We start from the raw sequence: 26,452 nt of genomic DNA, 5'->3' as shown, positions 1-26,452 counted from the left end.
CCGAAAAGCACTGTGTAATACTGGGCCTTTTTGCCTTTTGGGTAAATTTTCCCTTTTAAAAAAAAAAAGTTAGTGGGAGATAAATATTGGCAAGTCTGCCTCCGTGCCAGTCCTGTGGGTGGCATCTGTCTCTCATTGTGTGCCACCGAAAACCACTGTGTAATACTGGGCCTTTTTGTCTTTTGGGTAAATTCTCCCTTTTTAAAAAAAAAATAGTTAGTGGGAGATAAATATTGGCAAGTCTGCCTCCGTGCCAGTCCTGTGTGTGGCATCTGTCTCTCATTGTGTGCCACCGAAAACTACTGTGTAATACTGGGCCTTTTTGTCTTTTGGGTAAATTCTCCCTTTTAAAAAAAAAAAATAGTTAGTGGGAGATAAATATTGGCAAGTCTGCCTCCGTGCCAGTCCTGTGGGTGGCATCTGTCTCTCATTGTGTGCCACTGAAAAGCACTGTGTAATACTGGGCCATTTTGCCTTTTGGGTTGATTCTCCCTTTTAAAAAAAAAAATAGTTAGTGGGAGATAAATATTGGCAAGTCTGCCTCCGTGCCAGTCCTGTGAGTGGCATCTGTCTCTCATTGTGTGCCACCGAAAACCACTGTGTAATACTGGGCCTTTTTGTCTTTTGGGAAAATTCTCCCTTTTAAAAAAAAAATAGTTAGTGGGAGATAAATATTGGCAAGTCTGCCTCCGTGCCAGTCCTGTGTGTGGCATCTGTCTCTCATTGTGTGCCACTGAAAAGCACTGTGTAATACTGGGCCTTTTTTTTTTTTTTTTTTGTAAATTCTCCCTTTTCAAAAAAAAATAGTTAGTGGGAGATAAATATTGGCAAGTCTGCCTCTGTGCCAGTCCTGTGTGTGGCATCTGTCTCTCATTGTGTGCCACTGAAAACCACTGTGTAATACTGGGCCTTTTTGTCTTTTGGGTAAATTCTCCCTTTTAAAAAAAAAATAGTTAGTGGAAGATAAATATTGGCAAGTCTGCCTCCGTGCCAGTCCTGTGGGTGGCATCTGTCTCTCATTGTGTGCCACCGAAAACCACTTGGCAAGTCTGCTTGAGTGCTGCTCCTGTGTGTGCCATCTGTCTCAAATTATTGGGGCACAGAAAACCTAGTGTGTAACATTGGGCCTGATTTTCCTTTCAGTGTCAGGCACCTATAAAGGTATATATAAATCCTACAGAAGTTTGAGTTCACCTTATAAGTTGTTTTACAGTAACAAATAGCGTTACTTTGGTTACGTTTTGCAAACAATGAGGAAGTCTAGTGGAAGAGGTCGTGGCCGTGGGCGGTCATTTACATAGTTACATAGTTATTAAGGTTGAAGGAAGACTGTAAGTCCATCTAGTTCAACCCATAGCCTAACCTAACATGCCCTAACATGTTGATCCAGGGGAAGGCAAAAAAACCCCATGTGGCAAAGAGTAACTCCACCATGGGGAAAAAAATTCCTTCCCGACTCCACATACGGCAATCAGACTAGTTCCCTGGATCAACGCCTTATCAAGGAATCTAGTGTATATACCCTGTAACATTATACTTTTCCAGAAAGGTATCCAGTCCCCTCTTAAATTTAATTAATGAATCACTCATTACAACATCATACGGCAGAGAGTTCCATAGTCTCACTGCTCTTACAGTAAAGAATCCGCGTCTGTTATTATGCTTAAACCTTCTTTCCTCCAGACGTAGAGGATGCCCCCTTGTCCCTGTCTCAGGTCTATGATTAAAAAGATCATCAGAAAGGTCTTTGTACTGTCCCCTCATATATTTATACATTAACATAAGATCACCCCTTAGTCTTCGTTTTTCCAAACTAAATAGCCCCAAGTGTAATAACCTATCTTGGTATTGCAGACCCCCCAGTCCTCTAATAACCTTGGTCGCTCTTCTCTGCACCCGCTCCAGTTCAGCTATGTCTTTCTTATACACCAGAGACCAGAACTGTGCACAGTATTCTAAGTGTGGTCGAACTAGTGACTTGTATAGAGGTAAAATTATGTTCTCCTCATGAGCATCTATGCCTCTTTTAATACATCCCATTATTTTATTTGCCTTTGCAGCAGCTGCCTGACACTGGCCACTGAATATGAGTTTGTCATCCACCCATACACCCAGGTCTTTTTCATTGACGGTTTTGCCCAGAGTTTTAGAATTAAGCACATAGTTATACATCTTATTACTTCTACCCAAGTGCATGACCTTACATTTATCCCCATTAAAGCTCATTTGCCATTTATCAGCCCAAGCTTCTAGTTTACATAAATCATCCTGTAATATAAAATTGTCCTCCCCTGTATTGATTACCCTGCAGAGTTTAGTGTCATCTGCAAATATTGAAATTCTACTCTGAATGCCCCCTACAAGGTCATTAATAAATATGTTAAAAAGAAGAGGGCCCAATACTGACCCCTGTGGTACCCCACTGCTAACCGTGACCCAGTCCGAGTGTGCTCCATTAATAACCACCCTTTGTTTCCTATCCCTGAGCCAGCTCTCAACCCACTTACACATATTTTCCCCTATCCCCATTACTCTCATTTTATGTAACAACCTTTTGTGTGGCACCGTATCAAAAGCTTTAGAAAAGTCCATATATACTACGTCCACTGGGTTCCCTTGGTCCAGTCCGGAACTTACCTCTTCATAGAAGCTGATCAAATTAGTCTGACATGAACGGTCCCTAGTAAACCCGTGCTGATACTGGGTCATGAGGTTATTCCTCTTCAGATACTCCAGCATAGCATCCCTTAGAATGCCCTCCAGGATTTTACCCACAGTAGAGGTTAAACTTACTGGCCTATAATTACCGAGTTCAGTTTTTGCCCCTTTTTTGAATATTGGCACCACATTTGCTATGCGCCAGTCCTGTGGTACAGACCCTGTTATTATGGAGTCTTTAAAGATTAAAAATAATGGTCTATCAATGACTGTACTTAGTTCCTGCAGTACTCGGGGGTGTATCCCATCCGGGCCCGGAGATTTGTCAATTTTAGTTATTTTTAGACGCCGCTGTACTTCCTGCTGGGTTAAGCAGGTGACATTTAATGGGGAATTATTATCACTAGTCATATTGGCTGCCATGGGATTTTCTTTTGTAAATACTGATGAAAAAAAGTCATTTAGCATATTGGCTTTTTCCTCATCCTCATCCACCATTTCACCCAGACTATTTTTAAGGGGGCCAACACTGTCATTTTTTAGTTTCTTACTATTTATATAGTTAAAGAATATTTTGGGATTATTTTTACTCTCTCTGGCAATGAGTCTCTCTGTCTCAATCTTTGCTGCCTTGATTTGCTTTTTACAGAATGTATTTAATTTTCTGTATTTATTTAATGCCTCCTCACTACCTACTTCCTTTAATTCTCTAAATGCTTTCTTTTTGTCCCTTATTGCGCCCCTTACAGCTCTATTTAGCCATATTGGTTTCCTCCTATTTCTAGTATGTTTATTCCCATACGGTATATACTGTGCACAGGTCCTATCCAGGATGCTAATAAATGTCTCCCATTTTCTTTGTGTATTTTTGTGTCTCAGGATATCGTCCCAGTTAATTGCACCAAGATCCTCTCTCATCCGTTGGAAATTTGCCCTCCTGAAGTTTAGTGTCCTTGTCACCCCCCTTCTACCCATCTTATTAAAGGTTACATGAAAACTTATTATTTTGTGATCACTATTCCCCAAGTGACCCCCAACCCTTATATTTGATATGCGGTCTGGCCTGTTGGTTAATATTAGGTCTAGCAGTGCCCCCCTCCTTGTTGGGTCCTGAACCAGTTGTGAAAGGTAATTGTCTCTCATAGTTGTCAAAAACCGATTACCTTTGCTGGAACTGCAGGTTTCTGTTCCCCAATCTATTTCAGGATAGTTGAAGTCCCCCATAATAATGACTTCTCCTTGAGTCGCAGCTTCATCTATTTGCTTTACGAGGATATTCTCCATTGCTTCCATTAGTTTTGGAGATTTATAACAAACCCCTATCAGTAATTTATTATTTTTCCCCCTCCCCTTATCTCCACCCACAGAGACTCTACATTTTCATTAGATTCACCTATATTATCACGCAGGATGGGTTTTAAGGAAGATTTTACATATAGACACACCCCTCCCCCTCGCTTATCTGTACGGTCATTTCTGAACAGGCTATAGCCCTGCAAGTTAACAGCCCAGTCATGGCTCTCATCCAGCCACGTCTCAGATATCCCCACCATGTCATAATTATGCTCCAACAACATTAGTTCTAATTCATCCATTTTGTTGGCGAGGCTTCTGGCATTAGTGTACATGCACTTGATGTTACTCTCTGTACCTCTATTCTTTCTTAAATTACTAACTGTTCTAACCCCACCCCCCATGCCACCGCCACCCCCCACTTCCTTATTTGTGCCCAGGTCTCTATCTGCACTATCTTCCCCTCCTATAAAATGAATACCCTCCCCCCCAATCCCTAGTTTAAACACTCCTCCAACCTTCTAACCATTTTCTCCCCCAGCACAGCTGCACCTTCCCCATTGAGGTGCAGCCCGTCCCTAGCGTAGAGCCTGTAGCCAACTGAGAAGTCAGCCCAGTTCTGCAGGAACCCAAACCCCTCCTTCCTACACCAATTCTTGAGCCACTTATTAACCTCCCTAATCTCCCGTTGCCTCTCTGGCGTGGCACGTGGTACAGGCAGTATTTCGGAAAATACCACGTTGGAGGTCCTTGCTTTCAGCTTGCAGCCTAATTCCCTGAAATCATCTTTAAGGACCTTCCACCTACCTCTAACTTTGTCATTTGTGCCAATGTGCACCATGACCGCTGGGTCCTCACCAGCCCCTCCCAGTAATCTGTCCACCCGATCAGCGATGTGTCGGACTTGAGCGCCAGGTAGGCAGCACACCGTCCGACGATCCCTGTCTTTGTGACAGATTGCCCTATCTGTTCCCCTAATAATTGAGTCCCCCACTACCAGCACCTGTCTGGCCTGCCCTGCTCTCCTTTTTCCCTCCTTACTGGAGCAATCACTCCTCCGGCTTTCAGAGGACATGCCTGGCTGCAGCAGACCGTGGGTGGTCATTGTCAGCTGGTAATGATGGTAGTGGTGGTGGAGCATCAGGTGGTCGTGGTAAAAGCAGTACAGCACCTAAGTCTTGAGTTGCTGAGCCAGGTTCGTTGTCTGGCTACACAAGGCCTCGAACGCTCTCATTTCTGGCAGTATGAAAACCACTTTTGAAGCCAGAGCAGGAGGAACAAGTATTGGCTTTCATTGCTGACTCTGCCTCTAGCTCTTTCGCCTCCTCCTCGGAAAGTGCCAAATGTCAGAGCAGTGCATCGTCAGTGGATGCTCCCGGTCAGGAACAAGTCGCTTCCTTGTGTCCTTCACCCAGAACAACAGTGAAGGATGCGTCAGTCGACACAACAGGTTACTCCATGGAGCTCTTTACACATACCGTTCCTGGGTTAGACAGTGAAACAGTTAACAGGCCATGCCCATTAGAAGTTGAATCGGACATGGAGTGCACAGATGCACAGCCAAAGCCAGATTACTATGCTGTTCCTTTGACTAAGACCAGAACATTGCCCTCGCAGTGTACTGAGCCAGAATCAAACCCAGCGGAGACTATGGTGCCCCGTCACAAACGCTATACCACCGGCTTACACGGTGACACAGACGAAGTTGCACACGACATAGAAGAGAAGGTCATAGATGACCCAGTTGTTGACCCCGATTGGCAGCCATTGGGGGAACAGGGTGCAGGCGGCAGTAGTTCTGAAGCGGAGGAGGAGGAGCCGCAGCAGGTATCAACATCACAACAGGTTCCATCTACCGGGCCCGTATCTGGCCACAAACGCGAACCAAAACCAGTTGGAGGACAGCGTGGCCATCCGGTTAAAGAAGCTCAGTCTGCAATGCCTGAAAAGGTATCCGATAGTAGAAAGAGTGCAGTCTGGCATTTTTTTAAACAACATCCAAATGATCAGCGCAAAGTCATCTGTCAAAAATGTTCAACTATCTTAAGCAGAGGTCAGAATCTTAAAAGTCTAAATACAAGTTGCATGCCTAGACATTTAACCACCATGCATTTGCAAGCCTGGACTAACTACCAAACGTCCCTAAAGGTTGCAAAACCCTCGGCCCATGAAGCTAGTCAGCAACGCTACATCCCTTCCCTCCCTGTAAGCCCACCATTTCCCGCACCACCTGCAGTATCTGTGCAGCTTTCGTCGCCAGGCCAAAGCAGTCAGGGAATCACCAGGTTTGCAGTAGGAAACACTGCATGTAGGGCACCGGCAAGAATACCATTTCCAACCCTCTCTCACTCACCCATGTCCACCGGCATCACCGCTAGTTCCACGATCTCCAGGTCTCCAGTCCAGCTCACCCTACATGAGACTCTTGTTAGGAAAAGGAAGTACTCATCCTCGCATCCGCGTACACAGGGTTTGAACGCCTACATTGCAAGACTAATCTCATTAGAGATGATGCCCTACCGGTTAGTTGAAAGCGAAGCTTTCAAAGCGCTGATGGACTACGCTGTACCACGCTACGAGCTACCCAGTCGGCACTTCTTTTTTAGAAAAGCCATCCCAGCCCTCCAACAGCATATTAAAGACCGCATCGTCCATGCACTCAGGCAGTCTGTGACTACAAAGGTGCACCTGACAACAGATGCATGGACCAGTAGGCATGGCCAGGGACGTTACGTGTCCATCACGGCACACTGGGTGAATGTGGTGGATGCAGGGTCCACAGGGGACAGCAATATTGGGACAGTTTTGCCTAGCCCACGGTCAAGGAAAGAGTTGGCTGTAGGCGTTCGCCCCCCCCTCCTCCTCTTCCTCCTCCTCATGCAGAAGCGAGAGCTCGTCCACAGACCGCAGTCGCACATCCACTCCATCTGCAGCTGCCACTGTTGCACACCAGGCGTGCCATTATGGGACAGCTAGTGGCAAGCGTCAGCAGGCTGTATTGGCAATGAAGTGTTTGGGCGACAACAGACACACCGCGGAAGTTCTGTCCGAGTTTTTGCAGAATGAAACTCAGTCATGGCTGGGCACTGCACATCTTGAGGCAGGCAAGGTTGTGAGTGATAACGGAAGGAATTTCATGGCTGCCATAGCCCTTTCCCAACTGAAACACATTCCTTGCCTGGCTCACACCTTAAACCTGGTGGTGCAGTGCTTCCTGAAAAGTTACCCGGGGTTACCCGACCTGCTCCTCAAAGTGCGCAGACTTTGCTCGCATATCCGCCGTTCGCCCGTACACTCCAGCCGTATGCAGAACTATCAGCGGTCTTTGAACATTCCTGTTGTGAATTTGCTTTTTGGCTCCCTCTAGTGGTTACTAGTTTTTTGACTCTGGTTTTTCTGTCATTCCTTTTATCCGCACCTGGGTCGTTAGTTAGGGGTGTTGCTATATAAGCTCCCTGGACCTTCAGTTCAATGCCTGGCAACGTAGTTATCAGAGCTAATCTGCTGTGCTCTTGTCTACTGATCCTGGTTCCGGTTATATCAGCTAAGTCTGCTATTTTGCTTTTTGCTATTTGTTTTGTTTTGTATTTTTGTCCAGCTTGTTCCTAATCTGTATCCTGATATTTGCTGGAAGCTCTAGGGGGGCTGGTGTTCTCCCCCCGGACCGTTAGACGGTTCGGGGGTTCTTGAATTTCCAGTGTGGATTTTGATAGGGTTTTTGTTGACCATATAAGTTACCTTTCTTTATTCTGCTATTAGTAAGCGGGCCTCTCTGTGCTAAACCTGGTTCATTTCTGTGTTTGTCATTTCCTCTTACCTCACCGTTATTATTTGTGGGGGGCTTCTATCCTGCTTTGGGGTCCCTTCCTCTGGAGGCAAGAGAGGTCTTTATTTTCTTCTACTAGGGGTAGTTAGATTCTCCGGCTGGCGCGTGTCATCTAGAATCAACGTAGGAATGATCCCCGGCTACTTCTAGTGTTGGCGTTAGGAGTAGATATATGGTCAACCCAGTTTCCACTGCCCTATGAGCTGGATTTTTGTATCTTGCAGACTTCCACGTTCCTCTGAGACCCTCGCCATTGGGGTCATAACAGTTTGCCAGGCCCGTATTAAATGTTTAATGCATTGCAGAAGAGGGATTATAAGAAAGAAGATTCTGAGTTTTTTTTTTTCTCCTCTCTCATTTTTTTTTTTTTCTCTCCTTCCCCTTTACCTCAGAGTGGCTTAAGCTTGCTGCAGACATGAATGTCCAGACCTTGATTACAAGTGTGGACCAGCTGGCTACTCGTGTGCAGGGCTTACAAGACTATGTTATCAGAAGTCCTAGGTCAGAACCTAAGATACCGATTCCTGAACTGTTTTCCGGAGACAGGTTTAAGTTTAGGAATTTTAAGAATAATTGCAAATTGTTTTTGTCCCTGAGACCCTGTTCATCTGGAGACTCCGCTCAGCAAGTAAAAATTGTTATTTCGTTCTTACGGGGCGACCCTCAGGATTGGGCTTTTTCGCTGGCGCCAGGAGATCCGGCATTGGCTGATATTGATGCGTTTTTTCTGGCGCTCGGTTTACTTTATGAGGAACCCAATCTTGAGATTCAGGCAGAAAAGGCCTTGCTGGCTATGTCTCAGGGCCAGGATGAGGCTAAAGTGTATTGCCAAAAATTTCGGAAATGGTCCGTGCTGACACATTGGAACGAGTGTGCACTGGCCGCAAATTTTAGAAATGGCCTTTCTGATACTATTAAGAATGTTATGGTGGGTTTTCCCATTCCCACAGGTCTGAATGATACTATGGCACTGGCTATTCAAATTGACCGGCGGTTGCGGGAGCGCAAAACCGCAAATTCCCTCATGATGTTGTCTGAACAGACACCTGATTTAATGCAATGTGATAGAATCCTGACTAGAAATGAGCAGAAAATTCATAGACGCCGGAATGGCTTGTGCTACTACTGTGGTGATTCTACACATGTTATCTCAGCATGCTCTAAACGTATAGCTAAGGTTGTTAGTCCTGTCACCGTTGGTAATTTGCAACCTAAATTTATTCTGTCTGTAACTTTGATTTGCTCACTGTCATCTTATCCTGTCATGGCGTTTGTAGATTCAGGTGCTGCCCTGAGTCTTATGGATCTGTCATTTGCTAAGCACTGTGGTTTTATTCTTGAACCATTAGAAAATCCTATTCCTCTTAGGGGTATTGATGCTACGCCATTGGCAGCAAATAAACCGCAGTATTGGACACAGGTTACCATGTGCATGACTCCTGAACACCGCGAGGTGATACGTTTTCTTGTTTTACATAAAATGCATGATTTAGTTGTTTTAGGGCTGCCATGGTTACAGACCCATAATCCCGTCCTGGACTGGAAGGCTATGTCAGTGTCAAGTTGGGGCTGTCGTGGTATTCATGGGGATTCCCTGCCTGTGTCTATTGCTTCTTCTACGCCTTCGGAAGTTCCGGAGTATTTGTCTGATTATCAGGATGTCTTTAGCGAGTCCAGGTCCAGTGCATTGCCTCCTCATAGGGACTGTGACTGTGCTATAGATTTGATCCCAGGCAGTAAATTTCCTAAGGGAAGACTGTTTAATCTGTCTGTACCTGAACATACCGCTATGCGTTCGTATATCAAGGAGTCTCTGGAGAAAGGACATATTCGTCCTTCTTCTTCCCCTCTTGGGGCGGGATTCTTTTTTGTGGCTAAAAAGGACGGATCTTTGAGGCCTTGTATTGATTATCGGCTTTTAAATAAGATCACTGTCAAATTTCAGTATCCTTTGCCGCTGTTGTCTGACTTGTTTGCCCGGATTAAAGGTGCCAAGTGGTTCACCAAGATAGACCTTCGTGGTGCGTACAACCTTGTGCGCATTAAGCAAGGTGATGAATGGAAAACCGCATTCAATACGCCCGAAGGTCATTTTGAGTACTTGGTGATGCCTTTTGGGCTCTCCAATGCGCCTTCAGTTTTTCAGTCCTTTATGCATGACATTTTCCGGAAGTATCTGGATAAATTTTTGATAGTTTATCTGGATGATATTTTGGTTTTTTCTGATAATTGGGACTCGCATGTGGAGCAGGTCAGGTTGGTCTTTAAAATTTTGCGTGAAAATTCTTTGTTTGTCAAGGGCTCTAAGTGTCTCTTTGGTGTACAGAAGGTTCCCTTTTTGGGGTTCATTTTTTCCCCTTCTGCTGTGGAGATGGACCCAGTCAAGGTCCGAGCTATTCTTGATTGGACTCAGCCCTCGTCAGTTAAGAGTCTTCAGAAGTTCTTGGGTTTTGCTAACTTCTACCGTCGTTTTATCGCTAATTTTTCTAGCATTGTGAAACCTTTGACGGATATGACCAAGAAGGGCTCCGATGTAGCTAACTGGGCTCCTGCTGCCGTGGAGGCTTTCCAGGAGTTGAAACGCCGGTTTACTTCGGCGCCTGTTTTGTGCCAGCCCGATGTCTCACTTCCCTTTCAGGTTGAGGTGGATGCTTCAGAGATTGGAGCAGGGGCCGTTTTGTCGCAGAGAGGCCCTGGTTGCTCTGTTATGAAACCTTGTGCCTTTTTCTCTAGGAAATTTTCGCCTGCCGAGCGAAATTATGATGTGGGCAATCGGGAGTTGTTGGCCATGAAATGGGCATTTGAGGAGTGGCGTCATTGGCTCGAGGGTGCTAAGCATCGTGTGGTGGTCTTGACTGATCACAAAAATCTGATGTATCTCGAGTCTGCTAAACGCCTTAATCCGAGACAGGCCCGCTGGTCATTGTTTTTCTCCCGCTTTGATTTTGTTGTCTCGTATTTACCAGGTTCAAAGAATGTGAAGGCCGATGCTCTTTCTAGGAGCTTTGTGCCTGATGCTCCTGGAGTCGCTGATCCTGTTGGTATTCTTAAGGATGGAGTTATCTTGTCAGCTATTTCTCCGGATCTGCGACGTGTGTTGCAGAGATTTCAGACTGATAGGCCTGAGTCTTGTCCACCTGACAGACTGTTTGTCCCGGATAAGTGGACCAGCAGAGTCATTTCCGAGGTTCATTCCTCGGTGTTGGCAGGTCACCCGGGAATTTTTGGCACCAGAGATCTGGTGGCCAGGTCCTTTTGGTGGCCTTCCTTGTCAAGGGATGTGCGGTCATTTGTGCAGTCCTGTGGGACTTGTGCTCGAGCTAAGCCTTGCTGTTCTCGTGCCAGCGGGTTGCTCTTGCCCTTGCCTGTCCCGAAGAGACCTTGGACACATATCTCCATGGATTTCATTTCTGATCTTCCGGTGTCTCAGGGCATGTCTGTCATCTGGGTGATATGTGATCGCTTCTCCAAGATGGTCCATTTGGTTCCTTTGCCTAAGCTGCCTTCCTCTTCCGATCTGGTTCCTGTGTTTTTCCAGAACGTGGTTCGTTTGCACGGCATCCCTGAGAATATTGTGTCAGACAGAGGATCCCAGTTCGTTTCTAGGTTCTGGCGATCCTTTTGTAGTAGGATGGGCATTGATTTGTCGTTTTCGTCTGCTTTCCATCCTCAAACTAATGGACAGACGGAGCGAACTAATCAGACTTTGGAGGCTTATTTGAGGTGCTTTGTCTCTGCTGATCAGGACGATTGGGTGACATTCTTGCCGTTGGCTGAGTTTGCCCTTAATAATCGGGCTAGTTCCGCCACCTTGGTTTCGCCTTTTTTCTGCAACTCTGGTTTCCATCCTCGCTTTTCTTCGGGTCATGTGGAGCCTTCTGACTGTCCTGGGGTGGATTCTGTGGTGGATAGGTTGCAGCGGATCTGGAATCATGTGGTGGACAACTTGAAGTTGTCACAGGAGAGGGCTCAGCGCTTTGCCAACCGCCGCCGCGGTGTGGGTCCCCGACTACGCGTTGGGGATTTGGTGTGGCTTTCTTCTCGCTTAGTTCCTATGAAGGTCTCCTCTCCAAAATTTAAACCTCGCTTCATTGGTCCTTACAAGATATTGGAAATCCTTAATCCTGTATCTTTTCGTCTGGATCTTCCTGTGTCGTTTGCTATTCACAATGTATTTCATAGGTCCTTGTTGCGGCGGTACGTTGTGCCTGTAGTTCCTTCTGCTGAGCCGCCTGCTCCGGTGTTGGTTGAGGGCGAGTTGGAGTACGTGGTGGAGAAGATCTTGGATTCTCGCCTCTCCAGGCGGAGGCTTCAGTACCTGGTCAAGTGGAAGGGCTATGGTCAGGAGGATAATTCCTGGGTGGTCGCCTCTGATGTTCATGCGGCCGATTTAGTTCGTGCCTTTCATGCCGCTCATCCTGATCGCCCTGGTGGTCGTGGTGAGGGTTCGGTGACCCCTCACTAAGGGGGGGGTACTGTTGTGAATTTGCTTTTTGGCTCCCTCTAGTGGTTACTAGTTTTTTGACTCTGGTTTTTCTGTCATTCCTTTTATCCGCACCTGGGTCGTTAGTTAGGGGTGTTGCTATATAAGCTCCCTGGACCTTCAGTTCAATGCCTGGCAACGTAGTTATCAGAGCTAATCTGCTGTGCTCTTGTCTACTGATCCTGGTTCTGGTTATATCAGCTAAGTCTGCTATTTTGCTTTTTGCTATTTGTTTTGTTTTGTATTTTTGTCCAGCTTGTTCCTAATCTGTATCCTGATCTTTGCTGGAAGCTCTAGGGGGGCTGGTGTTCTCCCCCCGGACCGTTAGACGGTTCGGGGGTTCTTGAATTTCCAGTGTGGATTTTGATAGGGTTTTTGTTGACCATATAAGTTACCTTTCTTTATTCTGCTATTAGTAAGCGGGCCTCACTGTGCTAAACCTGGTTCATTTCTGTGTTTGTCATTTCCTCTTACCTCACCGTTATTATTTGTGGGGGGCTTCTATCCTGCTTTGGGGTCCCTTCCTCTGGAGGCAAGAGAGGTCTTTATTTTCTTCTACTAGGGGTAGTTAGATTCTCCGGCTGGCGCGTGTCATCTAGAATCAACGTAGGAATGATCCCCGGCTACTTCTAGTGTTGGCGTTAGGAGTAGATATATGGTCAACCCAGTTTCCACTGCCCTATGAGCTGGATTTTTGTATCTTGCAGACTTCCACGTTCCTCTGAGACCCTCGCCATTGGGGTCATAACACATTCCCCAGCATCGCCTAATCATCGACGTTGCAACAAGGTGGAACTCCACACTGCACATGCTTCAGGGACTGTGCGAACAGAGGCGTGCTGTTATGTTTTTGTGGGAGGATACACATACACGGGCAGGCAGTTGGATGGCAGACATGGAGTTGTCAGGTGTGCAGTGGTCGAAGCTACAAGACCTGTGTCAAGTCCTTCAGTGTTTTGAGGAATGCACACGGCTGGTGCAGACAACGCCATAATAAGCATGAGCATCCCCCTAATGTGTCTGCTGATGCAAAGTTTGACGCACATAAAGGAGCAGGCGTCTGCAGCCGAGGAAGAGGAAAGCCTTGATGACAGTCAGCCATTGTCTGGTCAGGGCCGTGTAGAGGACGCGGTAGCGGGCGAAGAGGAGGAGGAGGACGAGGAGGATGATGGGGATGAGTACTTTTTGAATGAGGAAGCTTCTCCTGGGCCAACAGAAATTAGTGGAGTTGCAAGGCCGGTTTCTGTTTTTTTAAGGGAGACAAGTGACGTAGATTTGCCTGTAACTGCCCCTCCAACCAGCACAAACGCAGATTTGACAACTGGAACTTTGGCCCACATGGCGGATTATGCCTTACGTATCCTCAAAAGGGACACACGCATTATTAAAATGATGAGCGATGATGATTACTGGTTGGCCTGCATCCTTGACCCTCGCTATAAAGGCAAATTGCAAAATATTATGCCACATGGGAACCTCGAACAAATCTTAGCAACCAAACAAGCTACTCGGTAGACCGTTTGATTCAGGCATTCCCAGCACACAGCGCCGGTGACGGTTCTCACACAAGCTGCAGGGGGCTACATGGCAGAGGTGTTAGAGGTGCACAGATCAGAAGTGGCGTTGGACAGAGGGGTTTTCTGACCAGGTTGTGGAGTGATTTTGCAATGACCGCAGACAGGACAGGTACTGCAGCATCTATTCAAAGTGACAGGAGACAACATTTGTCCAGTATGGTTACTAACTATTTTTCATCCCTTATCGATGTTCTCCCTCAACCGTCATTCCCATTTGATTACTGGGCATCAAAATTAGACACCTGGCCTGAATTGGCAGAATATGCGTTGCAGGAGCTTGCTTGCCCAGCAGCTAGTGTGCTATCAGAAAGAGTATTCAGTGCTGCTGGTTCAATATTAACCGAAAAAAGGACTCGTCTGGCTACCCAAAATGTGGATGATCTCACCTTCATTAAAATGAACCACTCCTGGATTTCAAATTATTTTGCCCCACCTTTCCCGGCTGACACCTAGCTTTCCTATAAAAAGGTCTTTCTTGTGGACTGGTTTTACTGAGTGTTCCAATCTCTTAATTTGCAGCAGCTGTTTGACCAGCATACGACATGTTTACACCTCCCCCAATGGGAAAACTCCCCCCACGGGGCCGTGGTCTCGCCACTTGGCGCAAGCACCCGTTAGTTACAGTGCTGTTTGTCAGAAGAGGTGGGTGTGCTCGCTTTTGGTCGACAGCACTGCCACTGGGTCCCTCATAGTACAATGTAGTGTCTCTGGCGGTGGTGGTGCGCACCCAACGTCAGACACACCGTTGTAACATGAGGGGCCCTGGGGCGGTACCGCCGGCCACAAGAGAGTTCCCCCCCAGCTCAAAATGTGCTCTACCACGTGCAAAATTATCTCGCACAGCTCCACCAATGTTTAGTCTATGCGCTGACATCATTCAATGCCTGGCACTGTCAAACAATGCCAATTTGTTGACATCTATGATGCTAGTTAAAGTAGTCTGGGTCAGTGTCCTATATTGACACCAGTAAATACTAATTTACTGCCAAATTACTTTGTCAGAAACTCAGCAGATGAGCCCACCCCTGTACCTAAGTATGCCACACTTTTTTTTGGGGGGTTGTTTTGCGAGACATTAACATCTATTTATTTTTTGTGAGTACTAACTGTGTCAGACACTCCTTGCAATCCTTCTCCACTGACCACAATGCTGCCTGTGTATCCATGTAACGGATGTAAAACTGCCATGAGCCTATTGTTTGTTATTTTAGGCCTTTGTTAGCCTGTCTGCGGTCCCTACTTGCAATACTCCTTGTTGTGGATTCTGTTTTGGGCTCCCTCTGGTGGTTACAAGTGGTACTGGGTGACTTTGGTGGTTTGCGGTCTCTGGTTCCCACCTGTTCCATCATGGGCTGGGAGTTTCCTATTTAACCTGGCTTTCCTGTCATTCCCTTGCAGGCTATCAATGTAATCAGAGTGTCTCTGTTTGCCTCTGCTACCTGCTCCTATAATCTGCTGGACAAGCTAAGTTTTGATTTTCCTGTTTTTGTGTTTTGCCTTATCATGTTTTTAGTCCAGCTTGCATACATATAAATCTTTGATGCTGGTTGCTCTAGTGGGCTGAAATTACTCCCCATGTACCATGAGTTGGCACATGGGTCCCAGTAATTTCAGGATGGCTTTTTGAAGAAAGGGTTTTTCGCTGACCGCCTAGATTACTTTTGTATCCTTCTGCTATCTAGCTTTAGCGGGCCTCATTTTGCTAAATCTGTTTTCATACCTACGTATGTGCCTTCCTCTCAATTCACCGTCATTACATGTGGGGGGCTGCTATTTCTTTGGGGTATTTCTCTGGAGGCAAGATAGGTCTGCGTTTCCTCTTCTAGGGGAAGTTAGTTCTCCGGCTGGCGCGAGATGTCTAGAGTCACCTCAGGCACGTTCCCCGGCTGCTGCTAGTGTGTGTGTTAAGTTCAGGATCGCGGTCAGCTCAGGTTCCATCACCCTAGAGCTCGTCCTATTTTTTTTGTGCTTGCCCTTTTTGTGATCCCCAGCCATTGGGATCATGACAACTCCTCCACTGACCACTAAGCTGCCTGTGTATCCATGTAACCGTTGTAAAACTGCCATGAGCCTATTGTTTGTTATTTTAGGCCTTTGTTAGCCTGTCTGCGGTCCCTACTTGCAATACTCCTCCACTGACCACTAAGCTGCCTGTGTATCCATGTAACCGTTGTAAAACTGCCATGAGCCTATTGTTTGTTATTTTAGGCCTTTGTTAGCCTGTCTGCGGTCCCTACTTGCAATACTCCTCCACTGACCACTAAGCTGCCTGTGTATCCATGTAACCGTTGTAAAACTGCCATGAGCCTATTGTTTGTTATTTTAGGCCTTTGTTAGCCTGTCTGCGGTCCCTACTTGCAATACTCCTCCTCCGCTGACCACTAAGCTGCCTGTATATCCATGTAACGGATGTAAAACTGCCATGAGCCTATTATTTGTTATTTTAGGCCTTTGTTAGCCTGTCTGCGGTCCCTACTTGCAATACTCCTCCACTGACCACACCAATGCTGCCCGTTTACCCCTGGAACCTATTTTACAGTGCATAGAGCCTATTTTTTTTATTTTATTTAATATTAATAAAGCCATGATGGACTACGCTGTACCACGCTATGAGCTACCCAGTTGACAATTCTTTTGCGAGAAAAGTCATCCCACCCCTCCACCAGCATGTTAAAGACCGCATTGTCCATGCACTCTGTCAATCTGTGAGTCCAAAGGTACACCTGACAACAGACACATGGACCTGTAGGCATGGCCACGGAAGGTTACGTGTCCTTTGTGGCGCAATGGGTTAATGTATTGGATGCATGGTCCACACAGGGGACAGCCTGGTAAGTCTGTCTGCAGTCCCTAATTCAAGTTGTCCTCAAATGAATAAATCTGAGCTTCAACCTTCTGGCTCTCATTAAGTGCTGTTTTTAAAAAAAATTGGTGGTTAGGGCCTACTAACGGTGTCAGCCCCTCCCTGGTGTTTTTCCTCAACTGAATAAAGCTGAGCTTCTACCTTCTGGCTCTTATTAAGCTTTTGTTTAAAAAAAATAGGTGTTTAGGGCCTACTAACGATGTATGCCCCTGCCTGGTGTTGTCCTCAACTGAATAAAGCTGAGCTTCAACCTTCTGGCTCTCATTAAGTGCTGTTTTTTAAAAAATTGGTGGTTCCAGCCTACTAACGGTGTCTGCCCCTCCCTGGTGTTTGTCCTCAACTGAATAAAGCTGAGCTTCTACCTTCTTGCTCTTATTAAGCTTTTTTTAAAAGAAAAATAGGTGTTTAGGGCCTACTAACGATGTCTGCCCCTGCCTGGTGTTTGTCCTCAACTGAATAAAGCTGAGCTTCAACCTTCTGGCTCTCATTAAGTGCTGTTTTTTAAAAAATTGGTGGTTCCGGCCTACTAACGATGTCTGCCCCTGCCTGGTGTTGTCCTCAACTGAATAAAGCTGAGCTTCTACCTTCTGGCTCTTATTAAGATTTAAAAAAAAATAAAAAAAAATAGGTATTTAGGACCTACTAACGGTGTCTGCCCCTCCCTGGTGTTGTCCTCAACTGAATAAAGGTGAGCTTCAACCTTCTGGCTTTCGGCCTATAGTATCAGATATTAAACTGCATTTGGCCTTCAACTTTGGTTCCGGCCTACTAACGGTGTCTGCCCCTGCCTGGTGTTGTCCTCAACTGAATAAAGCTGAGCTTCTACCTTCTGGCTCTTATTAAGCTTTTTAAAAAAAAAAAAATTGGTGTTTAGGGCCTACTAACGGTGTCTGCCCCTCCATGGTGTTTGTCCTCAACTGAATAAAGCTGAGCTTCAACCTTCTAGCTTTTGGCCTACAGTAGCAGATATTAAACTGCATTTGGCCTATTAGTGTGTTTGGGCCCTTAAAACTGTCTGCTGCTCCTGGGTTTGCTACTCCACTGAACAAAGCAATGCCGCCTGTTTAGTCCTGTTACCAATTTTGAACTGCATTTAGCCTACTTTATTCTTTGGCCCTATATCTGTTTCCTCCTCATCCTGCCCACTGCCCAGCCACTGCTAGATGAGTCTGCTGGTACATTGACCTAGACCACTACATTCCCCTTGCACTCTACACAGCCAGAATCTGACCCTGCTGAAAGTAAGGTTCCCCTTCCCGCATGTTATACCACCTTACACAGGGACAAAGAGGAAGGTGCAGATGAAAGTGCAGGTTCCTTCATCAGGTGGGGGGGGCATACTCGTTGGCGACGTCACTGGCACAGGGCCCCTCAGAGGATGCAAAAGTGTCGCTGCTGGTGGCAGGCGCCCCCGCCATGCAAACACACCGCTGTACTTTGAGGGGCCCTGTGCCAGTGCCAATGAGAACGAGTGCCCCCCCCCTGCTTGCTCAGGATCACAGCACTTGCAACGTTGAAATACTTACCTCTCCCTGCTCCACCGCCGTGACATAGGCCACGTTTCCTGGGCCCACTAAAACCTTGAACCAGCCCTACCCCCCACAACTTTTGCCAAATGACCCCCAATTTCCAATGCCCAACTATTATTATAAAGTTAGTTAAGATTGACAAGCTTCAGAAAACAAGAATGGATGTTTTTGGCATTAAAATGGGCACTGTAGGTGTTTTCCTGGCCTCCACTCACTGCCGACTATGCTTCCCCATTGACTTGCATTGGGTTTCGTGTTTCGGTCGATCCCCGACTTTTAGCGATAATCGGCCGACTGCACTCGACTCGACTCTGGACAAAGTCGGGTTTCACAAAACCCGACTCGATCTTAAAAAAATGAAAGTCGCTCAACCCTAGTCCCATGTATTCAAATTTCAAATTTCAAAATATCCAATGCCACACAGGCACAACAGGACCAAAAGGTGGTAACTATATTCTAAATACCAGACATATCAGAGAAAAGGGGCGAAACTTAGTTTCTCGTTCAACCCCTTTGGAGCTATGGTATCAACGGTGACAATCCACCTACACTCACGTTGTGCAAGTGTTTTGGTGGTATTGCCACCCCTGATCCCTCCATATATCCTCTCTATGCCTCTTATTTTCAGACCTTTGGGGTCACATCCATGAAACTTCCGGAAGTGTCTAGGTAAAGTTTTTAGACCTGCCACATCCACTGCCTTTTTTGCGGCAATAATGTCACGTACATGTTCGCGCGTCCAAATTCTTAATTCCCTAGATGTGAGACCCACAAAAATTTGGGAGCAGGGACACGTTGCATAGTAAATGACACAGGCCGTACTGCATGAGATAAATTCCCTTATTTTAAATTCCCTGCTCCCATCTGAGGTCTTGAAGGTCCCACATCTAAGGATATTCGGACACGCGACACATGAGCCACATGGATAGCACCCCTGTCTCGGGCTGCCCGCATCCAAGAAATTTTTATTACTATTTTTGGCTACATAGTGGCTCCTCACCAAATTATCTCTCAAATTCCTACCCCTCCGTTGAGTCATAAGGGGAAATTCTGTTAAATGTGAGGCCAGTATTGTATCGGTCTGTAATACAGACCAGTGCCTCTTCAATATCTCTCGGATGCGGTTCCACTGGCAGTTTGAAGTTGATATGAACCTGACCCCAGACGCATCATCAGGTTTAAGCTTCTTCCCTTGTGCTAATAAGTCCACCCTCCGTGTGGACTTAGCCCTTCCATACCCTGCCCTGATGCTCCGGCGACTGTACCCTCTTGCCTGGAAGCGCTCCGATAGGATGGCGGACGGCCTCTCGAAGCGGGCTTCCGTAGAGCACACCCGTCTGTTCCTCAAAAATTGCCCAACTGGGATGGCCTTAATAACAGAATAATTGTGTGCCGAGGATGCGTGCAATAACGAATTAACAGATGTTTCTTTTCTGTAGAGATCCATTTCAATAGAACCATCCCCGGCTACACATAAAGTGATGTCTAAAAAATCAATAGTGGTTTTGTGCCAAGAATAGGTAAATTTCAAATTAAAAGTATTGTGATTTAATTCCTGCATGAAGTTGGATAGGCTGGCTTCGCCACCGTTCCAGATCATCAGAACATCATCAATGTAGCGAAACCAGCCCACCACCGGGTCAGCGGCGTGTGCCCCATCTCCCTGAAAAATGTGCCTCTCCCAGAATCCCAGAAAGAGGTTTGCATAAGACGGGGCACACGCCGCACCCATCGCCGTACCCTGTAACTGTAAATAAAACCTATCTTTGAAAACAAAATAATTGTGAGTTAAAATAAACTCAAGTAACTCCAAAACAAATTCAACTAAATGGCCATCCCAGTTAGTGCCTTCAAGGAAGAAATGGACGGCCCTAAGTCCGTCCACATGTCTGATAGATGTATATAATGACTCAATGTCAATAGTGACAAGAATCATACCCGTTTCAAGAGACAGTCCGTCCACCGTCTTCAATACATCCGTGGTGTCTGTGACATAGGAGGGAAGCGTCTCGACCAATGGTTTTAAGTAAAAGTCAACAAATTTACAGATATTATCACACAACCCCCCTATGCCAGAGACAATCGGTCGCCCAGGCGGGTTCACAGCATCCTTATGCACCTTGGGCAGGGCATAGAATGTAGCAATTCTAGGGAACTTGGGCATAAGTCCCTCAAGCACATTCCTAGGGACAGCATCCAGCCCGTCTGCCAGATCCAGGATGCGCGTCAGTTTGTTAGTAAAAGTCTGAGTGGGATCTTGAGGTAACACCCGGTATGTATCCTTATTCCTCAATTGTCGCATAATCTCCCTTTCATATTTCTCGGTTGGCCAAATCACCACATTCCCCCCCTTGTCAGCTTGTTTTATCACTACGGAATCAAGTTCCTGCAATTCTCTTAGAGCTTTCCTTTGACCCACTGTCAGATTATCATTATATAGACCCCTCTATATCTTAGCCAGGTCTTCGGTAACCAGTCTACAAAATATATCCACTTGTGGGCATAAAGACAGGGGGGGGAATGTGGTTGACCTAGGCATGAGTGTGGAAGGGAATTTACCTAAAGAATCTGATTGTTGCTCCTTGAGAAGATCCTCTAACGCTGACAAAGCGTCGGCCTCCGCCTCATTCAATGAGATATCACCAAGATTTTTTTGGCCATGTAGTTTTTTGAGGAGTAATTTGCGGCAAAATAGATGGGTGTCTTTTACGACTGTAAATAAATCAAATTGGTTAGATGGAACAAAATTGAGACCCAATTTTAAAACCTCAATTTGTGTACTAGATAGGGGATGAGAGGACAAATTAATCACCTCTAAGCCTGTATTCTTGGCCTTCCGTTCATAGGATGGCGGAGGGGTAAGTTTCCTTCTTTTTCCATTGTACTTAACCTTGGCAGCTCTATTCGGCTGTATCTTTCGCTCCCTCCCTCCACCAGATGTATTAGATCGGTCAGAGGCTATACTAGTTTCATCCACTGATGTTACGGATGAAATGGAACCCGATCTGGTTTGCAATACAGGACGAGTTTTATTTTTACCCATCCTCCAACGGTACACTCGATTATCCCGATAGTCTCCATTGTCTCTCTGTAATTTTTTGGTTTTGATCACACTGATCTCCTATTCCCATTTCACAAAGTCATTATCCAAATCACTATTTAGTTTCTCTAGTGCCTCCGTAGTCAGATCATCTTTTATAATATTTTGGATGGCATCGATCTCTTTCTCCAACTCAGACAATTTTTTCGTATCCAATTGCATAAGCAATTCAATAAACCCCCTGGAGCATTTTGTGGCAACTTCTTCCCACTCAGATCTGAATGATTCATCCTCCACAGGAAAGGAAGGAAATATCTGTACGCGCAATCCCCTTGGGATCAAGCCACGGGCCAGATACTGTCCCAGGGTGGCCTTATTCCACCATAGTCTCGTACGCCTGTGTAGCAGAGACTTCAACTTAACAATTATCTCTCTGGAGTCATCATCACCATTCGTAGTTAAAACACCATCAGACCCCTCTCTGAAAACCTCCTGTAGCAGAGACAACCAAGTTTGGTCTCGTGTCCGAAAATCCATCGGCTTCAGATTATTGGCTGTGAAAAACACAGAAAGACAATATTTAATAGAAGAAAACTGAAGCACCACTGTAAATGGTATTGGAGGGGAGCAGACCATGAAAACTCCCTCTACATGCCCTTTAGACCACACAGGATAGCTCCAAACAAAGATATATGCAAAAAAACGGAGCAGAAACATCCACAACAACATAGTTGTATGTAAAAATAGAAAATTTATTAAATTCAACTCATTAACATCAATATATATAAATACTGCAGTGAGTGCTGTACGCACTCCGCAGACACAGAGAGGTAACACAAAAGGGAAAGAATGGTAGCCAAACACAAGGAGGGAAAGCACAAAGTACTATGCCCTTTTAACCCTTTTTCATCAATAGAGTGCCCAGCCCAAAACCATCATAGTAACATACAGGGTCCTTCCGGTGTCCCCTTCTCACAACAACCAATGAGGCACTGATGCAAAGAAAGTACAATCTGTTCAGTCAGGCTTACCCATAATGATATCTTGAAAAGGGTTCCCCTTACTAGTGTGGCTCCCCTGGACGCGCGTTTCGCGTTGTCGCTTTCTCAACAGGGTTAGTGTGTAACCGTTCTCATGCTGTTAAAATACTAAGATGACCGGAAATGAAGCCGGCATATCGGCGCATGCACGGTGGCACCCGGGTCGCGTCATCGACTAGGCCGTCATAGCAGGCCGCGTTCTTCAGGAATTTCAGGCTGACAAACCTGACCGCTGTCCAGTGGGGAAACTGTTTGTTCCTGATAGATGGACTAGTAGAGTGATTTCTGAGGTTCCTTTTTCTGTGTTGGCTGGCCATCCTGTTATTTTTGGTACCAGAGATTTGGTTGGTAGGTCCTTTTGGTGGCCTTCCTTGTCACGTGATGTGCGTTCTTTTGTGCAGTCCTGTGGGACTTGTGCGCGGGCCAAGCCTTGTTGTTCCCCTGCTAGTGGGTTGTTTTTGCCTTTGCCGGTCCCTGAGAGACCCTGGACGCATATTTCTATGGATTTTATTTCTGATCTTCCGGTTTCTCAGAGGATGTCGGTTATCTGGGTTGTTTGTGACCAGTTCTCTAAGATGGTTCATTTGGTGCCTTTGCCTAAATTGCCTTCCTCTTCTGATTTGGTTCCATTGTTTTTTCAGCATGTGGTTCGTTTGCATGGTATTCCGGAGAATATTGTGTCCGACAGAGGTTCCCAGTTTGTTTCTAGGTTTTGGCGGGCCTTTTGTGCTAGGCTGGGCATTGATTTGACTTTTTCTTCCGCATTCCATCCTCAGACAAATGGCCAGACCAAGCGAACTAATCAGACTTTGGAAACTTATTTGAGATGCTTTGTGTCTGCTGATCAGGATGATTGGGTGGCTTTCTTGCCATTGGCTGAGTTTGCCCTTAATAATCGGGCTAGTTCGGCTACTTTGGTTTCGCCCTTCTTTTGTAATTTTGGTTTTCATCCTCGTTTTTCTTCAGGGCAGGTTGAGCCTTCTGACTGTCCCGGTGTGGATTCTGTGGTGGACAGGTTGCAGCAGATTTGGGCTCATGTGGTGGACAATTTGGTGTTGTCTCAGGAGGAGGCTCAGCGTTTTGCTAACCGTCGTCGGTGTGTTGGTTCCCGGCTTCGGGTTGGGGATCTGGTCTGGCTGTCTTCCCGTCATGTTCCTATGAAGGTTTCTTCCCCTAAGTTTAAACCTCGGTTTATTGGTCCTTATAGGATTTCTGAGATTATTAATCCGGTGTCTTTTCGATTGGCCCTTCCGGCCTCGTTTGCTATCCATAATGTCTTCCATAGATCTTTATTGCGGAAATATGTGGTGCCCGTTGTTCCCTCTGTTGATCCTCCGGCCCCTGTGTTGGTTGATGGGGAGTTGGAGTATGTGGTTGAGAAGATTTTGGATTCTCGCTTTTCGAGAAGGAGGCTTCAGTACCTTGTCAAATGGAAGGGTTTTGGCCAGGAGGATAATTCTTGAGTTTTTGCCTCTGATGTCCATGCTGCTGATTTGGTCCGTGCCTTTCATCTGGCGCAGCCTGATCGACCTGGGGGCTCTGGTGAGGGTTCGGTGCCCCCTCCTCAAGGGGGGGTACTGTTGTGAATTCCGCTCTTGGGTTCCTTCCGGTGGTTGGTGGTGGTAATGCAGTTGTCCCTGGGTCGCAATCCTGGGCAGGTGTCTCTGCTGATTGCAGCTCTGACTGGGCTATTTAGGTGTGCAGGATTCATTAGTCATTGCCAGTTGTCCATTGTTCTTGGAGGTTTTGCATCTCTGTCTGGTTCTGTCTGGTTCCTCCTGCCCTGCTGCCAAAATCAGCAAAGATAAGTGTCTGGTTTTGCTTCTGCAGCACACATGCAGTGTGCTTTACAATTCAGTGCTATTCATTGTTTTTCTTAGTCCAGCTTTGACTGTGTTTGGATTTATTCAGTCAAGTTGGATTCTCAGGAGATGCAGATATACATTCCATGTCTTTAGTTAGATGGTGGAATTTTTGTATTAACTGCTGTGGATATTTTTAGGGTTTTAATACTGACCGCTTAGTATTCTGTCCTATCCTTTTCTATTTAGCTACAGTGGCCTTTTTTGCTAAATCCTGTTTTCTGCCTGTGTGTCTTTCCTCTTATACTCACAGTCAATATTTGTGGGGGGCTGCCTATCCTTTGGGGTTCTGCTCTGAGGCAAGATAGAATTCCATTTTCCATCTATAGGGGTATTTAGTCCTCCAGCTGTGTCGAGGTGTCTAGGATGTGTTAGGTACACCCCACGGCTACTTCTAGTTGCGGTGTCAGTTTAGGATTGCGGTCAGTATAGATTCCACTTTTCCTGAGAGTCTCATGCGGCTCCAAAGTCACCGGATCATAACAGGAATCCGCACAAAGAATTGATATGCTGCGTAAAATACAACGCAGCGTTTCTGCGCGGTATTTTCCGCACCATGGGCATAGCGGATTTGGTTTTACATAGTTACATAGTTATTAAGGTTGAAGGAAGACTGTAAGTCCATCTAGTTCAACCCATAGCCTAACCTAACATGCCCTAACATGTTGATCCAGAGGAAGGCAAAAAAACCCCATGTGGCAAAGAGTAACTCCACCATGGGGAAAAAAATTCCTTCCCGACTCCACATATGGCAATCAGACTAGTTCCCTGGATCAACGCCCTATCAAGGAATCTAGTGTATATACCCTGTAACATTATACTTTTCCAGAAAGGCATCCAGTCCCCTCTTAAATTTAAGTAATGAATCACTCATTACAACATCATATGGCAGAGAGTTCCATAGTCTCACTGCTCTTACAGTAAAGAATCCGCGTCTGTTATTATGCTTAAACCTTCTTTCCTCCAGAAGTAGAGGATGCCCCCTTGTCCCTGTCTCAGGTCTATGATTAAAAAGATCATCAGAAAGGTCTTTGTACTGTCCCCTCATATATTTATACATTAAAATAAGATCACCCCTTAGTCTTCGTTTTTCCAAACTAAATAGCCCCAAGTGTAATAACCTATCTTGGTATTGCAGACCCCCCAGTCCTCTAATAACCTTGGTCGCTCTTCTCTGCACCCGCTCCAGTTCAGCAATGTCTTTCTTATACACCGGAGACCAGAACTGTGCACAGTATTCTAAGTGTGGTCGAACTAGTGACTTGTATAGAGGTAAAATTATGTTCTCCTCATGAGCATCTATGCCTCTTTTAATACATCCCATTATTTTATTTGCCTTTGTAGCAGCTGCCTGACACTGACCACTGAATATGAGTTTGTCATCCACCCATACACCCAGGTCTTTTTCATTTACGGTTTTGCCCAGAGTTTTAGAATTAAGCACATAGTTATACATCTTATTACTTCTACCCAAGTGCATGACCTTACATTTATCCCCATTAAAGCTCATTTGCCATTTATCAGCCCAAGCTTCTAGTTTACATAAATCATCCTGTAATATAAAATTGTCCTCCCCTGTATTGATTACCCTGCAAAGTTTAGTGTCATCTGCAAATATTGAAATTCTACTCTGAATGCCCCCTACAAGGTCATTAATAAATATGTTAAAAAGAAGAGGGCCCAATACTGACCCCTGTGGTACCCCACTGCTAACCGTGACCCAGTCCGAGTGTGCTCCATTAATAACCACCCTTTGTTTCCTATCCCTGAGCCAGCTCTCAACCCACTTACACATATTTTCCCCTATCCCCATTACTCTCATTTTATGTAACAACCTTTTGTGTGGCACCGTATCAAAAGCTTTGGAAAAGTCCATATATACTACGTCCACTGGGCTCCCTTGGTCCAGTCCGGAACTTACCTCTTCATAGAAGCTGATCAAATTAGTCTGACATGAACGGTCCCTAGTAAACCCATGCTGATACTGGGTCATGAGGTTATTCCTCTTCAGATACTCCAGTATAGCATCCCTTAGAATGCCCTCCAGGATTTTACCCACAGTAGAGGTTAAGCTTACTGGCCTATAATTTCCGAGATCAGTTTTTGTCCCCTTTTTGAATATTGGCACCACATTTGCTATACGCCAGTCCTGTGGTACAGACCCTGTTATTATGGAGTCTTTAAAGATTAAAAATAACGGTCTATCAATGACTGTACTTAGTTCCTGCAGTACTCGGGGGTGTATCCCATCCGGGCCCGGAGATTTGTCAATTTTAGTTAT

Source organism: Ranitomeya variabilis, chromosome 6 (assembly GCF_051348905.1).
Source record: "Ranitomeya variabilis isolate aRanVar5 chromosome 6, aRanVar5.hap1, whole genome shotgun sequence".
In the NCBI taxonomy this organism is placed as follows: Eukaryota; Metazoa; Chordata; class Amphibia; order Anura; family Dendrobatidae; genus Ranitomeya; species Ranitomeya variabilis.
This window is presented reverse-complemented; position numbering follows the sequence as displayed.